At 39.4% G+C, this 27,002-nt stretch overlaps 1 long non-coding RNA gene across 2 annotated transcripts in view; it reads right to left on the bottom strand.

Annotated features, from left to right (window-relative positions):
* LOC149773131 (uncharacterized) overlaps positions 1 to 27,002 on the bottom strand; it is a 125,506-nt gene that overhangs the window by 8,517 nt on the left and 89,987 nt on the right. Inside the window, exon 1 of one of the 2 annotated variants that reach the window (XR_016417465.1) lies at positions 16,601 to 16,962. The exons of the other annotated variant lie outside the window; for it this stretch is intronic. This is a non-coding gene — a long non-coding RNA (uncharacterized LOC149773131). Of the gene's footprint in view, positions 1 to 16,600; positions 16,963 to 27,002 lie in introns of those variants that run through there. 2 annotated transcript variants of the gene reach the window in all.

Genomic DNA, 27,002 nt, shown 5'->3' with positions numbered 1-27,002 from the left:
CACTTTACGTTACCGTACGGTCACGTCGGTATTGGTCTGTATATAAAAAGGAACCCTAGACAAGATCGATAGTTCATTGTGACTACCAAGACCGAGCAAACAAGATGAATACTTTGAAAGAGACATCGTTCCAGTTTGGGGATTGTAAAAAAGTTGTATCTTCCTCTAGTGTGACTAATATTGGATGGATAAGACCCAGGCATTGCGACGGAAAATGTCCGGAAGGAAACTGCGATTGTCCATGTGGTTACCATTGTAATTGCGTAACGGAGTTTGCAGACGAGTGCGATTGTGAGCCTTGCGATGGGACCGATGCTGTACCTTGTGACCTGAGCGATGCCGTAAAGCATCATGGGAACTTTAGTGCCCCTACCCCTATCATGGAAAGTGATGCTGTGCGTGTCAAACCTGTGGGATGCGAAAGCGATGCTGCTCGTCCTCTTGGACATTTTACTGGGTTTCGTTTTAAAGGGGAATGTCGACCTTCACGTTTACCTCCCTACGGATGTCATCCAGCCCTGAGCAAACTCCTGCCCATTTCACTCAACCCTCATCGAAACGAACCTGTGAAAGACGAATATCCGTTTCCTGTGCGTTCGTCGGAATACTGCGACTTTGAAAATCGTCTTCAATCGTTCAAAGGAAAATGGCCTAAGTATCTGGGAGGACCGACCCCTGAAGAATTAGCCAGAGCCGGATTTTTCTACTTGGGCGAAGGAGATAAAGTCAAGTGCTTCAGTTGCAGTGTGTCACTTCACCACTGGGAACCGCAAGATTCGGCCTACGTAGAACATGCTCGATGGTCACCGAATTGTCATTACTTACCTTTAGTGGGACCGAGACATTGAAGTAACTTTTTACCATAATAATCTGTTCATGGATACTTTACAAGAGAACATTCGTGCTTTGCCTGTGGAATTGAGAGAACGCATTTACCGAGAGCTGGTCAAAATACAAGTGAAACGTAAAGAACAATTGCATCCGATACGTCACCGGTGTTTGAACCACTGGTACCTGAAGGCTATACAAGGACTGATTCAATTGAAAGTGTTCCATTGGACAGACATTGATCAACGATCCTCTAGTTTTAAAAAGGATTGGTTTGGTATGGACGATTGTAGTTACATCATTGTAAACGTACTGCATCGAATTCCAGAGGAAGAGTTAACGAATTACCAACATCTTGAACACAATGTCAACTTGGTGAAAGAGGAAACTTCTGAACGAATTGTAATGTGTAGATTAGTGACTCAACTATTTAAATTCGACACTGAAGTGAAACCATGTTTGTGCAAAGAGTACATTTCTTGTGTCAGACCAAAGAGGATTTAGTATGACCTATTCATGGATACTTTACAAGAGAACATTCGTGCTTTGCCTGTGGAGTTGAGAGAACGCATTTACCGAGAACTGATCAAAATACAAGTGAAACGCAAACTCAAAGTGATTCATCCGTTTTTAAATTATGCTCTGTTCCAAAGTACAAGAAGACTGATTATGAGTGGATATTACATTAGGCACAAAGTTAAACGAGGCTATTGGCTACCACCCAGCGATTCCAAAAACAGTGTATATACTTATGGATACTTTACAAGAGTACATTTTGGGCTTGCCTGAGGAGTTGAGAGAAAGGATTTACCGAGAGCTAGTCAAAATACAAGTCAAACGTAAAGAACAATTGCATCCGTTACGTCACCAGATCTTTAACCACTGGTACCTGAATGGTATAAGAGGACTGATTCGTCAGAAATTTTTTCACTGGTCAGACCTTGTTGAATACTTTCAGTATATGAATGATGATGGGCTAGACGTTCGTAATTTTGGTTACTTGGAGATTCACTTACTGCAACGTATTGAGGAAGACGAGTTAAAGGATTACCAACATTTGTTACATGGAATCTGCTTAGGAAAAGATGAAACATCTAGACAAACTCTGACGTTTCAGTTACAGTATGTAACATTTAAATTCCCTACTGGAGAACGAACGTGTTTGGTTAGAAATTACCTTTATTGCTTCCGAAACAAAGACACTATAAAATCAAGTTGCCATGCCACGGATTATGTCACATATCATTCAACAGATTCCGTGGAAGGAACTCAATGACCATATTCAAACCGTGGATCATTACCATCAATTATTACAAGAACTATATCCATTCAATTTGGGACGACAAGTGGTGTGTGTCTTAGTGACTTGTTTTCTGGGATTTCGTTTACCAGCCGATTCCTTGTGGACTCTTTACGATCAGTACTTACCACCTCCATGGCCTTAAATGGTCACGAAAAACTCCTTTTGCTCAAAGCCTTGCGTTTTCATCTGGATACTTCTCGACCTCAACAGGAAAAAAAGATTCGTCAACTTTTAGCTACCCAAGACGTGTATGACGATGTGTGTGTAGCTTGTGACTTACATCCCCATTGGACAGATGTTCGTGATTGGAAAAAGGGGGGTTTTGAGGCTTGGACCCAAGAAGTGGCCCAGTATGCACAAGAGTTGTTCAAGGAAAAAAGTTACTTTTCAACCTGTGTTAGTGACGGTGCCAGAAGAACCCGTCACCGAGAACAACCACTCGCTTCAGGACAGGACTGTCATGGACATGCCTGAAAGGTCATTCCGGGAGGACACTTGTGTGACAATACCTCATGTAGAGACTGTAAGAACATTACACACTGTCCCTAGGACATCTTCGTTACCCAAAACATGTTGTACAGACACTTGTTTATATTCCACTTTGATCGCTTTGCTGTGTTTTATATTCCTGTACATCACTATTTGGGTTGTATGTATTTTTGTCTTTCGTGTTCATATTTGAAACATTCAATAAACGTGTTCTGAAAAAGTATATAAACTCTTGTCTTGTTTGTTTTTTCGTGTCACAAGTGACATTTCTCATACCATGGCTACCTCTGCTGTCTCTGCTCCCTCTTCCTCTACTGTCAAAGTCATCGACGAACACTTAGATCGTGCCAGTTGGGAGGCTTTGTATCTTCGCCATCCCTTTAACATGCTCATTGCTGGACCTAGCGGTTCAGGCAAAACCGAATTCGTCAAACGTTTGATCGAACATAAACATCATTTGATCGATCGACCCCCTCAACGGATCGTGTGGTGTTACAAAGAGTGGCAATCGGCGTACAGCCTCTTGCGAGAAAGTCAAGGCGATTCCATCGTGTTTGTGGAAGGCATTCCTAAAGAAGACGACGGCATCGTCTCTGACTCCCGTCTAACCCATTTGGTCATTTTCGACGACATGTTAGGAGAAGACGAAGAAGAAATTAAATTGTGGTTCACGCGCAAAGGGCATCACCGTAATGCCAGTGTCGTTTACATCACCCAAAATTTGTTTCAACAAAGTAAAGCCCATCGCACCATCAGTCTCAATGCGCATTACGTGGTCTTGTTTAAAAGTCCTCGAGATAAATCGCAAGTGCAAGTCTTAGCCAAACAGTTAGGAACGCCTTGGCTGACTCAGGCGTACGACGATGCCACTCAAACGCCACACGCCTATTTACTCGTCGATTTGAAACCTACGACCCCCGAGGATTTGTGATTTCGTACCCACTTGTTTCACCACTGGTGCCAAGACGGAGGGCCTGTCCTGTACACGTCTCCGTCCTCGACTTCATTTCACTCCCCATGAAAAAAATCTATAAAAACCTCAGACCCTTTTTCGTCTGTCTCACACAGTGTGAACATGACGTCCCTTCAGTCGCATCTTCCCGTCAAATTGATTCGTGCCTTGTATGGCATCAGTCGAGAAAAAGATCCACAAACACGAGCCCGTGTCTTAGAAGCTAGTCTCAAAGAAGTCTTACGATGGTTCACGGTGACGGCACGTCAATTACTCCAAGGAATCATTCAGATTCCTCATCAAACCCAACGCTTTTTCGATCGAAACAAAGTCGCTTTGGTCCAACTGGCCGATCCCCGCATCGACACTCAAACCAAAAAACAAATCATTTTGAAACCTGGAGGGAGCGGTACTCTAGGAGGGGTCATCATTCGTTCACTCTTAAGATGGGATCCTAATGCCCCCAAAGTTATCCCCAAGACAAAAGTCCAACGAAGCCCCAAGAAGAAAAAGAAAAAGACCAAGTCCCCAAGAAGAATAACTTCTCCAGTGGCAGGACCCTCCTCTTACCAGACACCACCCCGGAAAAAGAAAAGAAGCCCCCAGAAAAAGAAACAGAGAAAAAGTCCTCAGAAAAAGAAAAGTCCACAGAAGAAAACTAGTCGCAAGAGAGGCACTTCGGCCAGGACGCAACCTTACACTCGCAAACCACGACCTGCCACGGCAATGACTGCGTCTCCGGCAGCCTCACGTTTGTCCACTTCTCCGTTGATGTCACCAGGAACTGAAGAGTACTTGGAGACGTTGATCACACCAAGAACTTCTCCGTTGATGACCCCCAAAAGAACTTCCCCAGTGGCAGGACCTTCCAATTTAGTGGCAGTGGCTGCTGCTCACAAAGTACCTTCTCCCAAAATCAAAGTCCATGAAAGATCGGGCATGTTACAAAGTTTACTGGATTTGTCCAAGCAAGAACTGGCTCGATTTAGTCCGTTGCGTACCCCTGCACGACGTGTCATGCCTGTCCTCAAACTAATACGCCGTAAAGACAATCAGTGGCGACGCGTTCCAGTATAAAAAAGGCCTGTGACCGAGTAGGGTATCAGTGTTTTTAGGTGCTCCTAAAGACTCAAAGATGTCACCCTCCAGAAAACCCCAAGGAAAGAAAAGGAAAGGACTGCCACCACGTTTAGCCAAACATGGGGACCTGTTATCTGTCCTGTCCAAAGCTTCTCCACCCTTACGAAAAAAACTCATTCAAACGGCCTCCAAAGAGGTCATCGATACCGTATGCGAATGTTGTTTGAACGTTTTGAAAGGCACGATCCCTTTGTCCAAACACCAGAAACAATGCTTAGGCAAACATCGTCACGTTCTTCGGAAAATGGTTCAAAAGAAAATTCCCATTCGTCAAAAAAAGAAGATGTTGGTCCAACGTGGAGGCATTTTACCTCTCTTGTTAGGCCCCATACTGAAAGGAGTCTTGGGAACCATGTTGGGAGGACTGGTGGGAGCAAGATAAAAAGGCCCTCGGAAGTCCCAAGATCTCAGAATTGACCCCTGACAACCCCATGGAAGGACGAAAACTAGCTTTAGTGCCTTACAAACGATGGATGGAATACCATCGGTGGCAAGAACAACGCACCCCGCATTTACCTCCCAATCCCAATTTGAGCGAGATGTCCCAGTTACAACACGAATTGCAATCCTTGATGGATCGCCAAGATTTGTCCGAAACAGAAAAATCGCAAAAGTACGGTCAACTCTTGCAACGAATACAACTCTTTCACCAGAAAGCTTTAGACGAAACAGCTCTACCCACTTTGAAAGATTTTAAGACCTTGATGAAAAGTCCAGCACCATCACCAGTACCAGTACCACCAGTACCCGTGACCAAGACAGAAAAAGGAAAAGAAGAAGAAGAAGAAGGGTTTCAAACTCCACCAGAAAAAGTACGCAAGTTAACAACACCACCTACCTCCAGAATTGGATGGATTAAAAAGATGATGGCCACCCCTTCTTCCTCACAAGAGAAAAAGAAGGTGAAGACAGAAGTGAAGACAGAAGTGAAACAAGAACCGATATCCCCCGCTCAGACATCCTCCTCCTCTTCGACACCTATTGCTGGCCGCACACGCAAAGCCTTGCAATCCAAGAAAATACCCCAAGAGAAAAAGAGTAGCCTCTTCCAAGAGTGGGTACCTTATTAACACACCAACACAAAAAAATGGAAAAAGTCTTAGCTAGCATTTACTACGATCCCTCGCATCCTGCAGGTTACGCAGGAGTTCAAAAATTGTATCGTGCTGCCAAAACGCGACTGAAAAGTCTCCGTTTACCTCAAGTGCAACGATGGTTACAAGAACAAGCTACCTACACTTTGCACAAACCCATTCGACGCAAGTTTGCCAGAAGTCGCACCCGAGTGGAAGGCATCGATCATCAATGGCAAGCCGATTTAGCCGATGTCTCTCATTTGGCCAGCTACAATCGTGGTTACAAATATTTGTTTTGTGTCATCGACGTCTTTTCCAAATTTGCCTGGGTCGTGCCCTTGACTTCCAAATCGAGCAGCGAGTTAGTGCGAGCCCTGCAACGGGTGTTGAAACAAAGCGGTCGTCGCCCTCTTCGATGGCAAACGGACAAAGGCACCGAATTTCTGAACCAAGCTTTCCAAAAAGAATTAAAGAAACGTGACATTCATTTTTTTACCACCGAGAATCCCGAAACCAAAGCCAGCATCGTGGAACGTTTTCAACGCACTTTGAAAGAACGCATGTGGAAATATTTTACGCATCACCACACTCTGAAGTACATCGACATCTTACCGCACCTGGTGCAAGCGTACAACCAATCTTACCATCGAAGCATCGGACGTGCCCCGCAAGACGTGACTCCCGACAACGAAGTGCTGGTGTTTGAGCGTCTGTTCGGTACGTCCCCGACGAGGGCTGTCCCCAAGAAAAGTGGAGAGTTGACCGTAGGAGATTGGGTGCGCATTGGCAAAACCAAACGCACTTTCGACAAAGGTTACTTACCTAACTGGACGACCGAATTGTTTCGCGTCACTGGACGAGTGCATTGCCGTCATCCTGCCGTCTATAAATTGGAAGACATGAACGGAGAAGTACTCAAAGGAACGTTTTATTTGCCCGAGTTACAACGTGTCACCAAAAAAGAAGACGACGTGTACGACATCGAAAGCATTCTCGAACGCAGAACCCGTAAAGTGGGCAAACGACGTGTCAAAGAAGTCAAAGTACGTTGGAAAGGATATCCACCCAGTTTCGATTCTTGGATCGACGCTTCGCAAGTCATCGACTATAGAAAGAAGAAGTGACCATCATGTCCTTTCACACAGCAGACGCAGCTACGTCGACCACTCCTTCTTCCCCTAGTTCTTCTGTGCAAGATTTACAAAAACAACCCTTGTGGGTGTGGTGTGGAGAACGTGTGCCTAAAACGCAAATCGTCTTTTTCTGCCAAATCTTCGTGGTGTATTTTGTCATCGGGGCAGCCATCGCCAATTTGAGTTTGCAACAAGGAGACAAACAATTGTGGACCATTTTATTGAGCAGTTGCATCGGTTACCTGCTTCCCAATCCCTCCCTGAAATTCTCCTCGAACGGGAACGTTGTGTCCAGTGCCAGTGCCAGTCACCACTCCAATCACAATCAGAACCCCATTTTGGGCGGAGACACACCTCTGACGTCCAGTAATATTCCCTCGGACAACCACAGAACTCTGGAATTATGAGTCACCAAAACCAATTTTACTTAACTTTACCCAGTGACAGTTCCATGGAGGTGTTTCCCCACAACACGTTGTGCTGTTACACGGCCAAATTACCTCAGGCCATCCCCTTAGATCACGAAGCCCATTGGGAAGTGGCTTTAGTAGAAATGATTCACCCAACACAAATCCAAAACATCACTGAAACTCAGAACACTTTTGACGTCGAAATTTTGGACCCAGCACTTCAGCAAAAGATGACGGGCAGTCCTCAACATAACTCACATTCTGCAAAGGAGCTATTATCCCGCAGCAGTGACTCTTCTTCTCCTCCTCCTCTTTTCGTTTATCACTTTAAAATTAACCCAGGCCATTATTTTAGTGGTCAACATCTGGTGGAAGCCATCGCTGACAAATTCTATGCAACCTTTGACAAAGTTCTGACCAATGCAAAAAAACGTGTCACCATCGAGTACCACAAACAGTCTCACCGTCTACTCATCAGATTTGAAAGTGACGAAAAAAGTATACGTATTAAATTTTGCCCTGGATTGTATGACATTTTGGGTGGAGACCTCAAAATGGTCACGGATAAGGACACCAAAAAGATTAAAATGGCAGAGATTGACAACGACGGGCATTTTGCAAGGTATTTTCGTTACCCGGTAGAACTGAACCAAGGACTGAATTTGATCTTCGTGTACTCCGATGTGGTGGAGTACAACGTGGTGGGACACACCTCCGTACCGTTACTACGTGTCATTCCTTTCAAAGTAAATTCTGCCACGGTCACTGACGAGGAAGGTGGAAACACTTACCACATCCACCGCGAATTTGTCCATCCTCACTATTTGCCTGTCAGCAAGTCTTATTTGGACACGGTCAACATTGCTATAAAAGGAGATTTGGGACAAAATATTCCATTCACCAAAGGAAAAGTCACGGTGAAACTCCATTTTCGAAAACGGTTCTCTCACGATTCGTAAGCAAGTCATGTATCCAGTGTACCAAGGGGTGGCTCGACAGCGAGGACACGGTTTAGGAGACATGTTAAAATCGGCCTTTCGTTCGGTGGCCCCGGTGTTGAAACCGATGGTGACACGAGGATTGCACGCCTTGAAAGATGCGGCACTGACGCAAGGCAAAGAATTTCTCCAAAATGTCATCATCGACAAACAAAACCCTAAAGAAGCCTTCATGAGGGCAGGTAAAAATGTCTTGCTGCAAACGGGCAAAGACATTTTGGGTCGACGAGACACACCTATAAATGCCCTGCACGCTACCGAGTCAAGCATTCAGCAAGGACAAGGCAGAAAGAGACGACGAAGAAGAAAACACCCTTTCACCAGACTTCAAGCGAGAAAGGCCAAGAAAAGAAGAACCGTTCGAGACTTAGACGTTTTCGATTATTGAAACACAAAACAAAATGATGCACCGAGAGTCTTGCGCCTGTTCCAAGACGGAACTGGATCTGTTTGCCATGCCCCCCACCATGATGACGATGCAAGAATCCCAATGGGTGGAATTTCATCCTGTCTCCTCATTGACCGATTCCGCTCCCATCGAGTTTGAAATCAAGGGACAGCCCGAAGATTACATCGATCTGAATAGCAGTTACTTGTACTTGAAAGTCCAAGTTCTAGATAAGGATAATGGTGCAGTAGATGACGCTGAGAATATAGCTCCCGTCAACAATTTCATGCATTCCTTGTTCAGCTCAGTGGATTTGTACTTGAATAACAAACTGGTCAGCAGCAGCATGGATACATACCCTTACCGTGCCTACCTGGAAAATCTCTTGACGTACGGAATAGATGCCAAGGATAGTCATCTCAATGCCTGTGTGCTGTGGGTACCTGACACAGCGACCAAGTTCGACACAACAGATGGAACCAATCCCGGCTTTGAGGCAAGAGCAAGCAAAATCTTAAACAAGAGGAGTTTAGAACTGATGGATCGTTTGCATTTGGACATGTGGTTGCAAGAGAAATATTTGCTGAACGGGGTGAATGTCCGCTTGAGACTGAATCGCAGCAGTGCCGCTTTCCATTTGTTGGCTGAGGCTGCTAAGGCTCCTAAAAGCAAAATCGAAGAGGCCAAACTCTACGTACGACGCGTAGAAGTGTTACCCAAAGTGGGTAACGACATCAGTCAAACGTTGAGCAGAACGACCGCCAAGTATCCCATCCGACGCGTGGAAGTGAAAACGTTCACCATTCCCGCTAACCTTCAATCCATAACCGAAGATCATCTGTTTCAAGGACAGTTACCCAAGCGTTTAATCCTTGGTATGGTCTTAAATTCAGCCTTCAACGGAGCCTTCGATGAAAATCCTTTCCACTTTCAACATTTCAACGTGAAGAAAATCGAAGTCAGTCGCGATGGCAAGACCTTGTGTACCCGACCTTTCGAACCTGACTTTGATCCCACAAAGAACAATTACTTGAGGTCGTACTTGTCCCTGTACGAAGCCACCGGCCAGTTAGGAACCAACACCAGTCACGGCATTGAGTACGAGGATTATGCAGGAGGCTATGCTTTGTGGGCTTTCGATTTCACTCCAGACCAAGGCAGCGACGAGGGACATTTCCACCCTATTAAATCAGGCCAGATTCGTGTGGAACTTCAGTTTGCAAATAAACTGGACAAGACAGTGAACGTCATCCTGTATGCAGAATTCGATAATACCATAGAAATCAAGAGTTTGAGAGAAGTCATTCTAGATTATTAGAAGCCATGGAAGACTGTTATCCCTCTTTATCTAGTGGAGAAACTTTAAAGATGGAATGTGAGGAGACCGTGGAAAAAGAAGAAGTGATCATGATGAAATCGAGATGGCCAGAACAAGAAGCCCATTTAGTCTCCTGTTTTGCCAAACACTTGGTTGACAAAATGACGGAATTGATCAAGAAAAATTGCTATGGATGTCAAAACGATCATCCCAGTCAAATTCAACACGATAAATGCCTAATGTTGAGCCAAGAAGAAAAATTGGACGAGTATCTGGACGAAGCTTGGAGTCTCATCTCGAACAAAGACGTGTTGCACCAGTGGTATAAAGACTTGCGTGAACATTCTTGTCCACCATTAACCACTCAAGAGATCCATCGTATCGAAGCTCTCCTGAATCAGAGTGAGGAAACAGAACGAATAACCGTTTATTCGTCAGACATTTTCAAGCAAAAAGTCAGGATCGAATTGACGACTTATTATTACCTGTGAAGAAGAAGAAAAAAACACAAAACAATGGATACCTGGGAACTTTATTACCTTTTGAACCACAGTTCGTATACGGCTTCTTGGAATCCTGTCGTCTGTGCTAAAGATGAACTCCCTCATCGCAAACCTAAAGACCATCAAGCTTACGTGATCAACACGGACGACAGTCATCTCCCAGGAACCCACTGGGTAGTCGTCTACTTTCCTCAAGAAGGATGTGTGGAATATTTCGATTCGTACGGATTGCCCCCTTTGGAAGACGATATCATCGACTTTATGAGAAGAAATGCTCAAACCACCCGATTCAATAACGTGAAATTACAAGGCACAGATTCTTTGGTGTGTGGACAGTACTGTGTGTATTTTCTGCATCATCGCAGCCTGGGCTATTCCTTAGAACATTTAGTGACTCATTTCGATCCTCGTTCTTCTGCTAGAAACGATGTGAAAGTAGATCGATGGTTTTGTGACCATTATGCTTATCTTTTGTCTCAAGCTAGGAAACGTAGTGTCCATCAATGGCCTAATGATTTCCAACAGTGGAAATCACAATTTCATTCCCAACGTTGTCAGCCCTGTTCAAAGTAGATTGTGAATTGAGAAAAAAATGTTTGTGATTTGAAAAAGATTGTTTGATGTTATAGTATTGGATTATTGTTAAAAAATGTTAGAAATGTTGTTGTTTAGTGTTAAGTGATTTTTGAATAAAAAATGTTGTGTTTAGAAAAAAATGCCTTTGTCTTTTGTTTAGCTATAAGAATGTTGGATTGATGCTCTTTCATTTCTTACTATCCCTCTCATGACACTCACTGAACGTTGCGGCTCGAAAACCGTGTGGGGATGTTTTCCTTCACGTCCGCGCTTTAACTTTAAGAACCGGGTTGTTCCCAGTCTAGCCATCCATTGTCGACTCATCCTCCTAAGAAGATGTGCTCCAAACTAGCTAAGCTCAACGAAGCCTACGTGAATCTGCATAGGGTCAGACACAGTCTGATACCGAAGCCAGAAGAAATAGAGAATGTGAGAATGTTAAAAATCACTGAAGACCTGATAGAAGAGCTCTTCAGAGAAGAAATGAACAGGGAGAAAGAAGAATGGACAGAGAAGTACAGACTTCAGAGACAGCAGCAACAGCAGCAACAACAGCAGCAGCAGCAACCTGAAGCTGACAGAGGCTTTGTCGATTGTCGTATCGACACCAAAGAATTCTTCTTCTCTTTCCGAAGAAGCAGACCTATCGCCAGAAAGTCTATCCTCAGAGGACATCGCATTCTTAGAAACTAAAAAAAGAATGCCATAGCAAAACAAAAAAACAGCCCTTTTCAGGGCTAACCAATACTCTAGAAAAGAAATAACCATCAATTTGCCAATGTGTGTAGGTAGAGTAGTGTGAAAATAAACACTAACTCTTTCTTAAAAAATGTGAGGGTATGTGTTTGTGTGTTTGTGTGATTGTGTTTGTAAGTGATAAAGTAGATTGGTGTGGATAGTAGATTAAAATGATGTTTGTTTTTTTTGGGGGGGGGGCTGTTTGAGGTGTAGATTTTGGGTTAGATTGGATTGCTTTGCGTATGTGGATAGTCTATTGAAGTGATGGGTAGCATAAAAAAGTGAGCGAGTGTTTCTTTTAGGTCCGCGCGTTGTTCTGGATCATGATCTAGGTAAGATGAATTTTATGTTTTTAGGGGATGTTTTCCTTCACGTCCGCGCTTTCAGTATAAATTGAAACTCATTCGGCAGTCCAGCTACCCTTGTTGATTGATCAACAGTAAAAAATGAGCAGCAGACTGACTAAATTGATGGAACTTCAGATGCATCTGGAGTATGCCAGATACCTACTGAACGAGCTGACTGCGGAGGCCCTTGTGGAAGAAGTGAGAATAGAACAGGAGGAGGAGGAGAGAAAAATGAAAGAAGAGAATGAAAGAAAGAGAGAGATCAGGTGTCACCCTATGATGAACCCTGTGTGCAAGGTGACACCTGAGGCAAGGACATCTCTCCAGCCTGTAGCTGAACCACAATCACAACGAAGACAGAGGGAAGAAGAAGTGTTCACTATTCCGCAAACGGAGGAGTGGGATAGTGAAGCCACTCACCCCCCGTCTGCTCTCCAAACAAGTCCTGTGAATTGGACTAATGATTGGAGTAGACGTTGTGTCTGTGGTGCCAGACCCGGAAGGTGCCACCATTAACCAGGGGTCTCTGAAGTTAAAAAACAGCCCTTTTCAGGGCTACCCAATACTCTAGAAAAGAAATAACGATCCATTTGCCAATGTGTGTAGGTAGAGTAGTGTGAAAATAAACACTAACTCTTTATTAATAGTGGAAGTGTATGTGTTAGTGTGTTTGTGTGTTTGTGTTTGTAAGAGCTGAGGTATGTTTGTGTGAATAGTAGATTATGGGTTTCTTAGCGTATGTGAAGAGTATAGTTAGGGTTATATTATATGAAAAAAGTAGGGGGATGTTTTCCTTCACGTACGCGCGTTGTTGGGTCATGATCTAGGTAAGATCCATTTTATGTTTTTAGGGGGATGTTTTCCTTCACGTTCGCGCTTTCACTATAAGAACCCACAGTGTTCGTCGTTCAAACCATTCTGCAAAGAATAAAAAGAAGATGGCGTCAAACCAAATGGACAAAATTCAAACCTTGCAAGACGTTTTAGACAACTTAGGAATAATGGAACAGATGCTAATAAGACTGGTTGAAGACCATTATTCCTATAGTCCCCATCGTGTAAAGATGGAAATTAACAATTTAAGAAAAGCAAAGGACAAGATTAGTGGTGTGATGAAGGAAATAAAGGAGGAGAAGGAGGATGAAGAGGAAAAGATAAGAATAAGAACATGGAATGAAAAAATTGAAAAAGAAGAAGAAAATGAAAAGAGGAAGAAAGAAGAAGAGGAGGAAGAGAAGAAAGAAGGGGAGGAGAAAAAAAAGAAGAGAAAGAGTGTTGGAGATAAAATAAGAAGTTGGTGGAGGAAAAGAAGAAATTAGAAGCAGAAGAAAACCCAAAGGCCCTTTTCAGGGCCAGCCATATTTCTCGAAAAGAGATAGCCTTTGAATTGCCTACCCCTTTTTATTTTATTTTATTTTATTTTATTTTTTTTTTTTAAAAAAATAGAGACCCTCCCTGTTTCAATTTTACATAGACCCTATAAAGACCCAGGGGTTTTTGGTCCATGTTAAATTTACATAGACCCTATACAGACCCAGGGTGATTAATGTTAAATTTACATAGACCCTATACAGACCCAGAGAGGTCTGTAATGCTAATTCCTCATAGACCCTATATCGACCCAGGGATTTTGTCCATGTTAAATTTACATAGACCCTATATCGACCCAGGGTGTTTTTTAATGCTAATTCCCATAGACCCTATGGTGACCCCATTCACTACTAATGTACCTATATACTTCCATGATACCTAAATACTTCCATTATACCTAAATACTTCCATTATACCTAAATACTTCCAATGTAGCTATATACTTCCATGATACCTAAATAATTCCATTATACCTAAATACTTCCATTATACCTAAAATTATTTGAAGTTTTGTAGCTCAATGTTTCCTTGTTTTTGCTTTTGTTTTTTCTGTATGATGTTGAAAATTTTGAAATAAACATTTTGTTCGAATTAAAAAAGCTGAAAATCGCATTTTAGATATTGCTAATATTTCGAGCGTAAAATGGAGCTTCGTTACCTTTGAACAGCAAACGTACATGGCTAAAAACGGTCAACATTTTTTCGCTGTCATTTAAAATATTTCAGAATCTCCAACCTTAGCTAAGCAAACAGTTTAATAAAGAATGCTGATACTTTAAGGTAGGAGATATTTTACAATTTAAGATAACAATTATTGTAGTTCAGTTATGAAATTAAAATTAGTGATTGGTTTTGTTTGGTGTTTTACCCCACATAAACAGCTTAAAGGTTATATCGTGCAAGTAAATTGTCATTCTCAAGGTCGTGTAAAGGCTGATGCGATCGTGGAAATCGAACCCGCACACTTTTGGTGACGAGTTGATGATGATGATAATGGTGATGATGGTGGTGGTGGTGGTCCGTACCGATTACTATCAATTTTGAGCATGTAAATAGCTTCTTCAGAACTTTGTTCCAAATTGCAACGAAAGTGTAATGTACAGTTGTGGAACCCTTTCGGGGGGGGGGGGGGCGGGTAGCCCAGTGGTCTAAGGCACTAGCATGTACACAATTAAAATGACACAATCAGATGGCGCAGTCAGAAACAACGTTTCAGTCATATTTTATTTTCCTGTCCCAATATTATCACCCTCGTCAGTTTAGATGTTTCCATGGTAGTGTCTCCTGAAATAAGTCAAAACCCATACTGGATCTGCTTCGTCCAAAAACATCCATGTCATTCAACAGAATTTCAGATTGATTGAAATGTAAATTCAATGAAGCTGGTGATAACGATTCTGTACGGTAGTCCTGCGTGATCGACTGCCATAGAGAACATGTTCTTATGTTATTGCTACGGCGAAGAGTGATTGACCAATGACTGAAAAAGTATATTTGGTACATCGTCTATATACCTTTCGAATTTTTTCTTCTTCTTGGTTTCAATTTGACTTCCAGCTGCATCGTGGGTAAAAGTTATTCACATAATAAACAAGGCTGTAGTCTAATACCTGAAACTTACAACTCTAGTACAGTAAAGATGGTATATTATCTTACATGTTGTTTCATCGTCACTACATGCATTTCTTTCTAGTGCTGACACAAAAATATGCATGTATATACTTACACATATTTTGTCACTAATGTATGCTTATATTTAAACATGTATTTTGACAATGATATATGCATGCATATATTTACACACACACACACACTATATATATATATATATATATATATATATATATATATATATATATATATATATATATATATATATATATATATATATATAATTAAAACACCAAACAAAACCAATCACTAATTTTAATTTCATAACTGAACTACAATAATTGTTATCTTAAATTGTAAAATAACTCCTACCTTAAAGTATCAGTATTTGTTATTAAACTGTTTGCTTAGCTAAGGTTGGAGATTCTGAAATATTTTTAATTACAGACAGAAATGTTGAACGTTTTTAGCCATGTACGTTTGCTGTTCAAAGGTAACGAAACTCCATTTTACGCTCGAAATATTAGCAATATCTAAAATGCGATTTTCAGCTTTTTTAATTCAAACAAAATGATAAATGCATGCATATACTTACACACACATATTTTGGTAATGATATATTATAATATACTCATCTTTTATGTGATACCGGAATAAAGCTATTTCCATTAGCTCGTATATACGATGAAATCAATACATGTCACATGTGTATTATCATGTAATAAACGGTACAACAAGAACTGTGTGCACATTCTACTTCCTCACACGCTCCCCTTATCTTGAAGAGGAGGTAGGTCCTCCAATTTCTGTGGCAATACACATTTATTTGGTGTCTTCTTCCATGCCCACATAAGCAACATTTTAGGTCACGATTAAATTAATTAGATGAATTTCGTGCGCATCAATCCTGTATCCAAAATGTATTTCACCTTAATGTATCGCAACTTAAATGGTATCAGTGAATCATTGTGAAGTACTTAAATTTGTTACATGTTCCTTTCGTTATAAACCAGGTTAGTGGAAGCATTCACGATTTTTTCCGTTAATTACTTCATATTACTTAAATATAACATGGATCTATCTATTAATATTGTGTATGTTACAGATTATTCCCCCACTACCATCCCACCCCCAGCCGCGGACAGGATAGGACAACTACGACAAAATGCCGGGCTCCCACAACCGTCACAACATGTAATTCATAGGAGCCTGCTGAATAACTATTCCTAGGACCGACATATACTGTCCGCCCCATCCCCTTTTTTAAAAAACAAATTCATTTTATTATTATATGTGCTAATTATTGGTTATTTCTGAGTCAGCAGTCGGAACCCATATGACGAGGATCTGACCTAGCTGACGCATTTTAACTCCCACTTTTTCAAAAAACAAGAACTTTCCAGAACGACGACTTCTTACCTCGACACAAACACTCCACTCTATCTTTCCAGAAATTTCTGGAACATTGATTTCTTCGTTCATCCGGATTCGGTGTGACACAAAGCACTGAATTGATGGGAGCGAAACAAATGTTATCAACTCACCGAGTTTCGGCTATAAACAGATGAAGGACAATACATAGAAAAGCGGTTTGAAATCAGTTTCAGTGTCACCGAAAGCTACGGGTGACCGCACGCTCTGAAAAGGTTTTCAGTTATTTGCATGAGCTGGAAACACGTATATTTTGATACATGATTTGAAATATCTAAAAATATAATAACATAAATGTATGATTCAGAACGTGTGAAGAAAGAACACACAAATGAACATCATACAAAAAGTAAAGAAGAGAGTCCTATCATGTTAAAACAATATCAATACCATTACGTTCATGAATATAAAACATCAAATTATTACCTTCATAAAAATAAAACAATATTAAAACATTACCTTCGGGAATAGAAAATAATATTAAAATGATTACCTTCATAAATAGCAAAAATATTAAAATATTAACCTTTAAATTTAACACAATATCAAAATTATTATCTTCTTGAAGATAAAACATTAAAATGATTACCTTTGCAAATATAAAACAATATTAAAAACATTACCTTCGTGCACATACAATAATATTAAAATGCTATCTTCGTAATATAAACAATATTTAAAACATTACCTTCGTGAATATAAAACAATATTAAAAACGCTACCTTCGTGAATATAAAACAATATTAAAAACACTACCATCGTAAAAATAAAACAATATTAAATCATTTTTTCATGAAGATAAAAAGAATAAATGAATATATAGATTTTTTAAAATCTAACCTAGACTCAAGTCATTAGTAAAACATTAATGATAACATTTTAATCGTATTTCCTCAGACATTTTGCCTTGCAGTTTGGTCAGACTTATGCGAGTATATACGGTACGTGATATGTGTTTGTGCGTGTGCGTGTGTGTGAGAGAGGGATATTTTGGCTTAGAGTCTGTTATGGGCGCACAAATAACAAAAAACATTAAGAGGCTGGGGTGATTGACCTTTTCTTTTCATAGACCCTGAACAACGACGTTGTCCTGATGTAAGAACACCCATTTTTAACTTTCTTATCATATTCCTAATTCTGTATAACAGCGATCTGCATTCATCCGGCTCCCTCCGCAGTTTGGATACATAACTTCTTGAGGTTTCTGACTTTCTTTTGAAGTCAGCAATGTACAACTATAGGCGCCGAAGCGGACAAAAGCTGGTCCAGTCAGAACGTTGCCGTTGAAATTTTAATGGCATATGTTTAGAATTCCAGTTTCACGTATAGTATCAAGAATGCTTATGCTTAAAGTTCCATTTCCTAGGTCGAGATTTTAGAATTGTATCTGTTGAATTAACAGTAGTGGTTGAAAATTAACTTTTTTGGGATTTCTCAACATACGACATTGAAATTTCAACTGCAACATTCTAATTGGACCAGCTTCAATACACGAAATTGCATTCAGTGTCAGAGTTATCTCCAAAAATGATATGTGATCTGGAATTTAAACGTATCTTTAGCAATATTTCAGTCATATCACTACAATGTCTGCAGTGTGGCAGTTTATAGTGATGTCTAGCACTGGGGCATCATGCCACAGACATGTAGCATGATGTCTCACCCAGTCATATTATCCTGACACCAGGCCGACCAGTCCTAACACTAACATCTTAATGATGAGCGCCTAGCGAAGCAGCTGTTAGTACCATTTTTATAAGTCTTTGGTATGATTAGGCCAGGGTTCGAACCCGCTATCTCCCGTACCCGAGGCGGACGCTCTCAACAAAGATACGAAAGCGTGATCGGAAGGATATTTATTGATTTGTTGCAGACGGAGACTGAAACACGTATGGTTAAAATGTTTAGATCTGACCTGAATTTCACGAACATGAGTCTTAAAATTAGTTATCAATCTGAAACATTAAATTTATCAAATTTAAGTCAGAAGAGAATGTCAGCCATCATGTCATGCATTTTGGACTTAACTTGGAGCGAAAACATAAGTTATTTTGGTGATATCCAAAAGATCAAAAGAAATATATTCCTAACTTTACAACTGCGAGGGTGGCCATACACTTTCAAATAAGAAACTAGATTGAAGAGTTGCATTCTGTTAAAATGACATTAAACCTTAATATCTTTGCACAAGTTCAGATTTCACATTTATATTTGTGACAATGCCAGGCCGCTCACTTGTGCTTTTAAATCCAGAACAAGGATACGACAGCAATAAACATTAAATTAAAATTCACCAGACCAGCCAAATAGGCTCTCGTCACCTGAGGTGTACCAACGTTCATGTGTCAAAACTCAGGTGTCTCGGAGACACAGCACCGAGGGTGGAATTGGGTATGTTTAAACATCATTAAAATTTACTTTCAAGGTCAGTGTCGTCTGCCAGGTCTGTAAGAAGTAAATAAAAATGGCATACACAGGATTTAGTTTCTGGCTTCTTGCCAGACTATTGGGTGATGATTCCAGCTCTTGTGACTTTACGAGTGAATGATTTATTGTTTTGAGATGTAGTATAGATATGTTTTAGTAAACATGTCAACAATAGCTTATACTATTTCATTCACTAGGGTCTGCAGCAAAATTATAATGTAGTATTTTGACAGAAGCAGACACAATATACTTTGGCATTAGCTGTTAATATTTCCCTCTACAAGGACAAAGTATTGTTCTTAACACCGTCTGTCTATCTTATATCTTACTGAATTTAATGGTGCAGCATGGGTTAGATTTTTGAAAATGGGTATATGGGCCCTACTATCGTTCTATTTATATGCTAGCATGCTGATACAGGTAATTTATAGTGTTTACAGCTTATTACCTGTTCTGGGCATATACCGTTGGATTTCAACACGAACTTTCGACAACTCGGCTTTTACCAGCTATTAAAATAAGTTTTAATGAGCGACAGTTTGTTGTCTGTAGCTGTCGCTACATAATAAAAACAGCTAAAATACACTCCGCGATCGAAATCAGTAGTAAAAGGCATAAATATGGGCAAACAATACAAATCAGTAATAAAAGGCATACATATGGGCAAACAATACAAATCAGAAAGGTTAAGTGATGATATGAAGCAGCCCACGAACTCAGAAATAAATTAATGTCAACTGTCTGAAAAGCAGATGGCAAAAGGTATCACCTTGCAGCCTTGCAGTGAACCTTGTAGGACAGCGATCTCGTTATAATTTGGTTTTACGTGGCGTAAACGACGCTTGTCGTCTGCATTTCTAACTATTTTGCTTGATCACGTGTTCTGTATACAAATACAAACATACAAAGTGTAGAGTCGTAACCCTTGTATCAAAGTATCACATGTGGAATGAAAACCAAATTATCTGTAAACAAAATTCTAGTGATTAAATATGATAGATTTTTACCAGCTTTGGCGCAGTGAGAGTACAAAAGAAAATATAAAAAAGACGTGTCTCGTTGAAAACAAACAATATTAGCGTTTACCTGTAATGATAACCGCATTAGTAAATAATAATACATGGAAAGGAGCAAATTTGATGCCTATTTAACTTTATTTCTACTAAACATCCCCGTGCACATTCCAAAACTGAGATAAAAACAACACACAACCTGAATGCATTAGAAAGGTTGACAATACATATGGGCTATTGGTGTTGCCAATAGGCTTAACGGGTGTGTGTGTGTGGTATAGCTAAAGATCACGTATAGTTCGTAATGAGTTTAAAGTAATAAATTGAAAAAGGTAATTTAAATATTCAGATACAATCTGATTTGCTGAAAATGTATTTATGTGAGCTAAAATAGGCAATTAGATATTGCATTATAGCTTTTTAAGTGCAATAACGCATGTAGAAAACATAATTAGGCCATGTAAAGTGGGCTCCCATATTGATCTTCTTCCAGTCAGTCCAGTCATATGACTGACATTCTACGTAAAGGAAAAATATTAGACAAGGCCATGCATTTTGTATATTTTGCTTTGAACCCATACAAGGATATCAAGAGAGTGCTTAGGGATTTTACATACAGACTCAATTAATTAATCAAGTATTGAAAACTGAATTATCTATTGTGGTGGAATTGATACATAGAGGTACAGCGTGTACAGAAAGACACAAGAACAGAGAATATGACATTACTCCAAACTGTTGATTTTATGGATGATCACAATGTCTGGGACTAAAACTACCGTATTATTATTATTACCAATATAACTGTGTCATTGTCTTCATCGGGGATTGGGTGGCCGAGTTGTCTATTGGATGGCCGAGTTGTCTAAAGAGCTTGCATTGACCGATCACTGCCATCTCACCTGTCCTCATGGGTCCGAGTCTCAGGCTCGGCTAATGTAGGTATGTGAGAAAGCTTGCCATTAGACACGTGTTGATAAATGGCTTTAAACCAACAACAACAACACCAACAACAACAACACTGTCTTCATCATATAATGCTGCTTTTGTCCAGTACAGGCCTCCCTATTTTTTATAGGAACTATTGTCAAGGCTGTTCAGGACCGAAAAAATCCATTTTATTTGCAATCAGTATATGCAGAAAACAACTCATGCTCAGTTTCACGAAGTCTTATACAAACTTTATCTCTACTTGGCAATATATGGATTATTCCTAAGTGTCAGTGACATTTCTTTTTCGCTGCATACAGACTCCGTATTGTTGTATCAAGGCCTGTGGACAGAAAGGTATGAAATGTATGAATATTTTTTTAATTAAAAGTTATTTTTTCTCACACTCATTGCTAAATGTTACTTGACTGAATGAAATGGGACTCCCTATTGCCATATTTTTAGCCATTTCTTCGCAATCAGAGTACCTTTCACAATCCACCTGTACTGAATTGTGTATTACCTATAGCCCTTATTTAATTGTTCGTAAGTTTGCACATGCTGAATATCGGACCGACGAGTATCTTACGGAAAGCCCTTTGCATCAGTTTACATCCCCCTTCAGTCCAGACTAATTATGGTACCCAGCTGGATCTATTCCATCTTTATTTCCTTCTTTCATAGATTAGTCACATAGAGAATTGGTACAGACACGAGAATGGCAAAGACAATACGTACAATTACACATATAAATCACAAACTCGTACATATAATCATACGATCACACATATAAATCACAAACTCGTACATATAATCATACGATTACACATATAAATCACAAACTCGTACATATAATCATACGATTACACATATAAATCACAAACTCGTACATATAATCATACGATCACACATATAAATCACAAACTCGTACATATAATCATACGATCACACATATAAATCACAAACTCGTACATATAATCATACGATCACACATATAAATCACAAACTCGTACACATATAAATCACAAACTCGTACATATAATCATACGATCACACATATAAATCCCCAACTTGTACATATAATCATACAATCACACATAAAAACTGCATATTCATACATAAATATAAGGATTATATTTTGTATGTGGAATTCTGATAGTGTTTTCTACCAGCAGAATGGATCATTTTTGTTTTCTCTGCCTCAACATACTATAGGAGGTACACAATAGTATTATCCATTCTGAGAACTAGTAGAGATATTACAACAACGATTATGAGCAATTACATAGCTACGTAATCAATCCTGTACAGTCAAGTTATCCGTGAGGCAGCCAGCAGGATAATTTTGAGTTAATTCAGTTATTTGTCGTTGCTTAGTTAGTTAGCCAAAGAAAAAAAAAAATTCAGAAGCTAGGAAACATTCCTATTAGTTACAAAATTCATATAGGCTTCCTGCAAAAAATATAGCAGCTGACATAATAACATATTTTTAGACTTTGGAGTCCACAGGTGTATGGGAATTACCTTCCTAGTACCGGTAAGTGCTGCACAAATTCTTCGTCAGATATATTCTTAAGATATGCACCGTGTAAAATATCAAAATTGATGATAATATGCGACCAAAATAGATCCCTCATTCTTTGAGTTTTTGAACATGAGATAAGCATATGAGTAATAACACCAGTGTGCGCAGTATTGCAATGCTGGCAAGTATGAAGTGTCATACTGTATGGATTTACCAGAAAACTGGCCAAAACTTTGACCAGTTTAAGCTCTTTGTTTGACCTAGGTATTTGACACAAAATGGCGGGTTTAATGGAATGATGTATATTTTTGAATCTTTGAAAAGATGGGTCATTAAAGCACATGTGCTTAAGGTGATTATTCTCATGTTCATTTATGGTGTTCCATACCATGTGCTTCTATTCCGTCTTAGCTGGAAATGTCTTATTTTGTACAAAAATAGAAATAAAGTCTTTCAAGTCTTATTTGTGAAGAATTCTAAATATATCGGGAACAAATCCCAGTTGTTTCATACAGTCATTCCTGCAAAGAAAGGTATACAATCTCATTAAAAATATTCTTTTAGACGGTGTATTCTCAGGCATATGACATAATTTGCGAAGGAAATATAGTTTTCCTTTATCGATTTCAGGGACAATTCGGTTCATTCCAAGCATGCTTTCGCTCACTGCAGACCTGGTCTTACGAGAAAATTCTTGAATGTGCTTAACATTAATCCTGAAATACATCTAATCTTTGAATTTCTTTCGATCCAATCTTAGACCAAACCTCGCAACCATAAAGCGATGTTGGAATAACAATTTTGTAATATAGACTTGCAGTGATAAAGGGGTTTAATTTATGTTCCGTTTGCCCAATCCCGAAAATGGAATATAGTGATTTTCTTCTTTTTGTACATGCCTTTCCCACTTTTGCTACGCAGCTCATGTTAGCGCTCATAAGGATACCTACGTGTTCGGTAGTTTAGGAAATCGGAATAAAGGTTGGCCAATTCTCCACTTAAAGCCGCAATCTCTTTTCGGTCTGCTTCGTTTGAAGATGATAATGCAATTCTTGTTTTCATTGATTTTAAAATTCCAGTTTACCAAGTACATGTAAGGAATATCAAGCATTGCCTGTAAATGTGCCGGGGTTGTCGTTATACGGGTGATATCATCAGCCAACGTAGAGTTCCCAGCAGAAATTGATCCAATGGTTATTCCTAGTTTGGAATCTTCTAACAACTTTAACAAATCATTAGTATATACCAGATATAGAAGCGTAGAAAGCACTCCGCCTTGTTGGACACCTTGTCTAATTGGTATAGGTTCAGATTTAGTGCCATATATAATAACAATGCTAAAGGTATTAGAGTAGGATTCTACATTTACATTGAGGAGTTTGCCAGGAATTCTCAGAAGGGAAAGCTCTATGAAAAGACCCTCGTGTCATATAGTATCAAACACCTTCCTTATGGCCCAAAAAATGCGGCATAAACTTTCGATTCTAATTCCAGGTTAGCTAAGATAGCTACATGTAAGTTAAACGATGCCGTTATGCAGCTCAATCCCTTTTGAAATCCCTGCTGCTGAGTATTAGGAAAATGTAACATTCTTAGCATTTTGGTTTTGTACCATGAATCAAGTCTAATATATACACATTTTTCAAATAGTTTATACAAAGCAGGTAGTAAAGATACAGCCCTGTAATTGTCAGGGTCATTTTCACACTTTCCTCAACCTTTGTAGATTGGCACAATTATGCCGACTTTCCAGTCAAATGGTATATAACAATGTTTAAGTATCGCATTGAATAAATTTGTGATACCTTCTATCAGTTTTCGGCCCCCATATCTGATATGATTGTTTATACCATCTGTCCATGGAGCTTTACGTAGCTTCATGTTTTACTGATGCTGCTATTTCATTAAATGAAAAATGTGCATTCAAAACGTAGTCGTCAAGATCAGTTTCGCATCGTAGGGTTGTTAAATGAAGTATTGAATGAAGCATTCACTGGGGTGTATAGGTGTTTAAAGTATCCGGCATTTGAGTTAGGTATCTATTGTGGACTGGATGTGTTTCTCCATAAAATTTTAGTTTCTGCCCCTATTACATTGTGTACTGTACAATTTCCAAAACAAGTCTAACATCTAATTCTGAAGCTTAGTCTACATCATTAAACACGCTTTCTTCCTCTGATTTATAGCCTGCTCTTGAAATTTTTAAATCGTCTCTTGGCATCCTTGTTATTTCTGGGTGACATACCCTAACCCCCGGGTCGCCCGTTTACAATCCATATTCTTCTAAACTGTCTAGCCCTTTCATGTGCTTCATGGACATTCTTTGACCAATAAGGCTTTGTATATGGATTATGCCATTTTTGGGATATTATGTACTAATTTAGGTACTGTGCAGGATATAAATAACTTGACTAATTTAGGTACTTTCGCTGCTGGATCTAGTAGAGTAGATTTTGGTTATCTTCTCAATGCCAAATCATCGCCATTGTGCACTTTACAGGTATAACATCAAGCTCACACCATTATCAGACGTATTGAAATCTAACAAGTTTTCTACTGAATTTTCTGTCAAATTTAAATATTTTTTGTTAGAAAAAAAAAAAAACAACATAACAAGTCCACTTAAAAATTCACTGGTGGGGGATACTGGTTCCCCAGACATCTTTAATTTCTGTGATACTTTTTCCTGCGCAAGTATCACGAGGAATATAAATAGATCTGGGCAACAGGGTGTTGATCAATAAAAAACGCTGATTTCGCTATTGTACACGGCTTCAGTTTCAATATGAACCATTTACATGCGAAAAAAATTCAAATTATAACTCTGGGGGTTAGTCAGCTAAAAATATGGGTATCAAATGGCAGCGTTCTGTTAACGCGTATACACGGGCTGTTCGTGTATTCCATAACAGTATACACTGTTTCATTATTTACATTAATAGGGAGGTCATTTGTTATGACGTAGTGCAGGCCCAGCCCTAAAGCAAGGCGAACGAGGCAACCGCCTTGGGCCACGCACTAACTCACAATGTAATTATTTGGCTTGGGGCCCCGCGCTCATCGCTTGCTGTCTTGAGTCCCGCACATCCTAGGGCCGGGTCTGAACTAGTGTATAATGTTTATGTATTGTGAGGAGAAATATACATTTCGTGTACGATAAAATATTGTTCTCGTGTACTTCCGCTGTGCATAAGACAGTATTGCAATCAAACAGGAACAAAACCATAGCGTTAAGTTATAAAAAAGATCGTCAAATCACTTTCGTTTCAAGGGTGAAGAAACTCCATAACTCCTTTGGCTTATTGACCTTTCCGGTCATTTGCGTATTATATGGTTCAGCTGGCCGAGATGAAAAATCTGTTGAAATCGTAGATCATATCTACGAGTCTGACATGTTACAAATGCATCGTATTGTGTTACCCTTTTCTTCTCAATATATACATATCTGCATCGTACTATACGTTGCCTTTCTTTTGCCAGTATATAAATATACGTATCCTATTTTGTTACCCTTGTCATGCCAGAATGTAAATATATGCATCGTATCATACGTTACCCTTGTCTTGCCAAAATATAAATAAATGCATCGCATTATATGTTACCCTTGTCATGCCAAACTATAAATGTCTGCATCGTATTAGATCTTACCCTTGTCTTGCCAAAATATACATATCTGCATCGTATTATACATTACCCTTGTCTTGCCAAAATATAAATATCCGCTACCCTTGTCTTGCCAAAATATAAATATCTGCATCGTATTATATCTTACCCTCGTCTTACCAAAATATAAATATTTGCTTCGTATTATACATTACCCTTGTCTGCCAAAAGATAAAAATTTAAATATCTTCATCGTATTATACGTTACCATTTTTCTTGCCAAAATATAAATATCCGCTTCCCTTGTCTTGCCAAATATAAATGTCTGCATCGTATTATACGTAATCGTTGTCTTGCCAGGTATATATATCTGCATCGTATTATATGCTACCCATGTCTTACCAAAATATAAATATCTCCATCGTATCTTACATTACCACTGTCTTGCCAAAATATAAATATCCGCTGACAATATGAAATATATGCATCGATTTTACGTTACCCTTGTCATGCCAAAATATAAATATCTACATCGTATCATACGTTACCCTTGTCTTGCCAAAATATAAATATCTGAATACCCTTGTCTGACCAATATAAATATCTGAATCGTATTATGCGTTACCCTTGTCTTGCCAAAATATAAATATCTGCATCGTATGTTACCCTTGTCATGCCAAAATATACATATCTGCATCGTATTATGCGTTACCCGTGTCTTGCCAAAATATAAATATCTGCATCATATTATATGTTACCCATGTCTTGCCAAAATATAAATATCTGAATACACTTGTCTGACCAAATATAAATATCTGAATCGTATTATGCATTACCCTTGTCTTGTCAAAATATAAAAATCTGCATCGTATCATACGTTACCCTTGTTATG

Source organism: Sinohyriopsis cumingii, unplaced genomic scaffold (assembly GCF_028554795.1).
Source record: "Sinohyriopsis cumingii isolate HCF-2022 unplaced genomic scaffold, ASM2855479v2 utg000881l, whole genome shotgun sequence".
Classification (NCBI taxonomy): domain Eukaryota; kingdom Metazoa; phylum Mollusca; class Bivalvia; order Unionida; family Unionidae; genus Sinohyriopsis; species Sinohyriopsis cumingii.
Note: the sequence above shows the minus strand (reverse complement) of the source record. Positions and strands in the feature narration are given on the sequence as shown.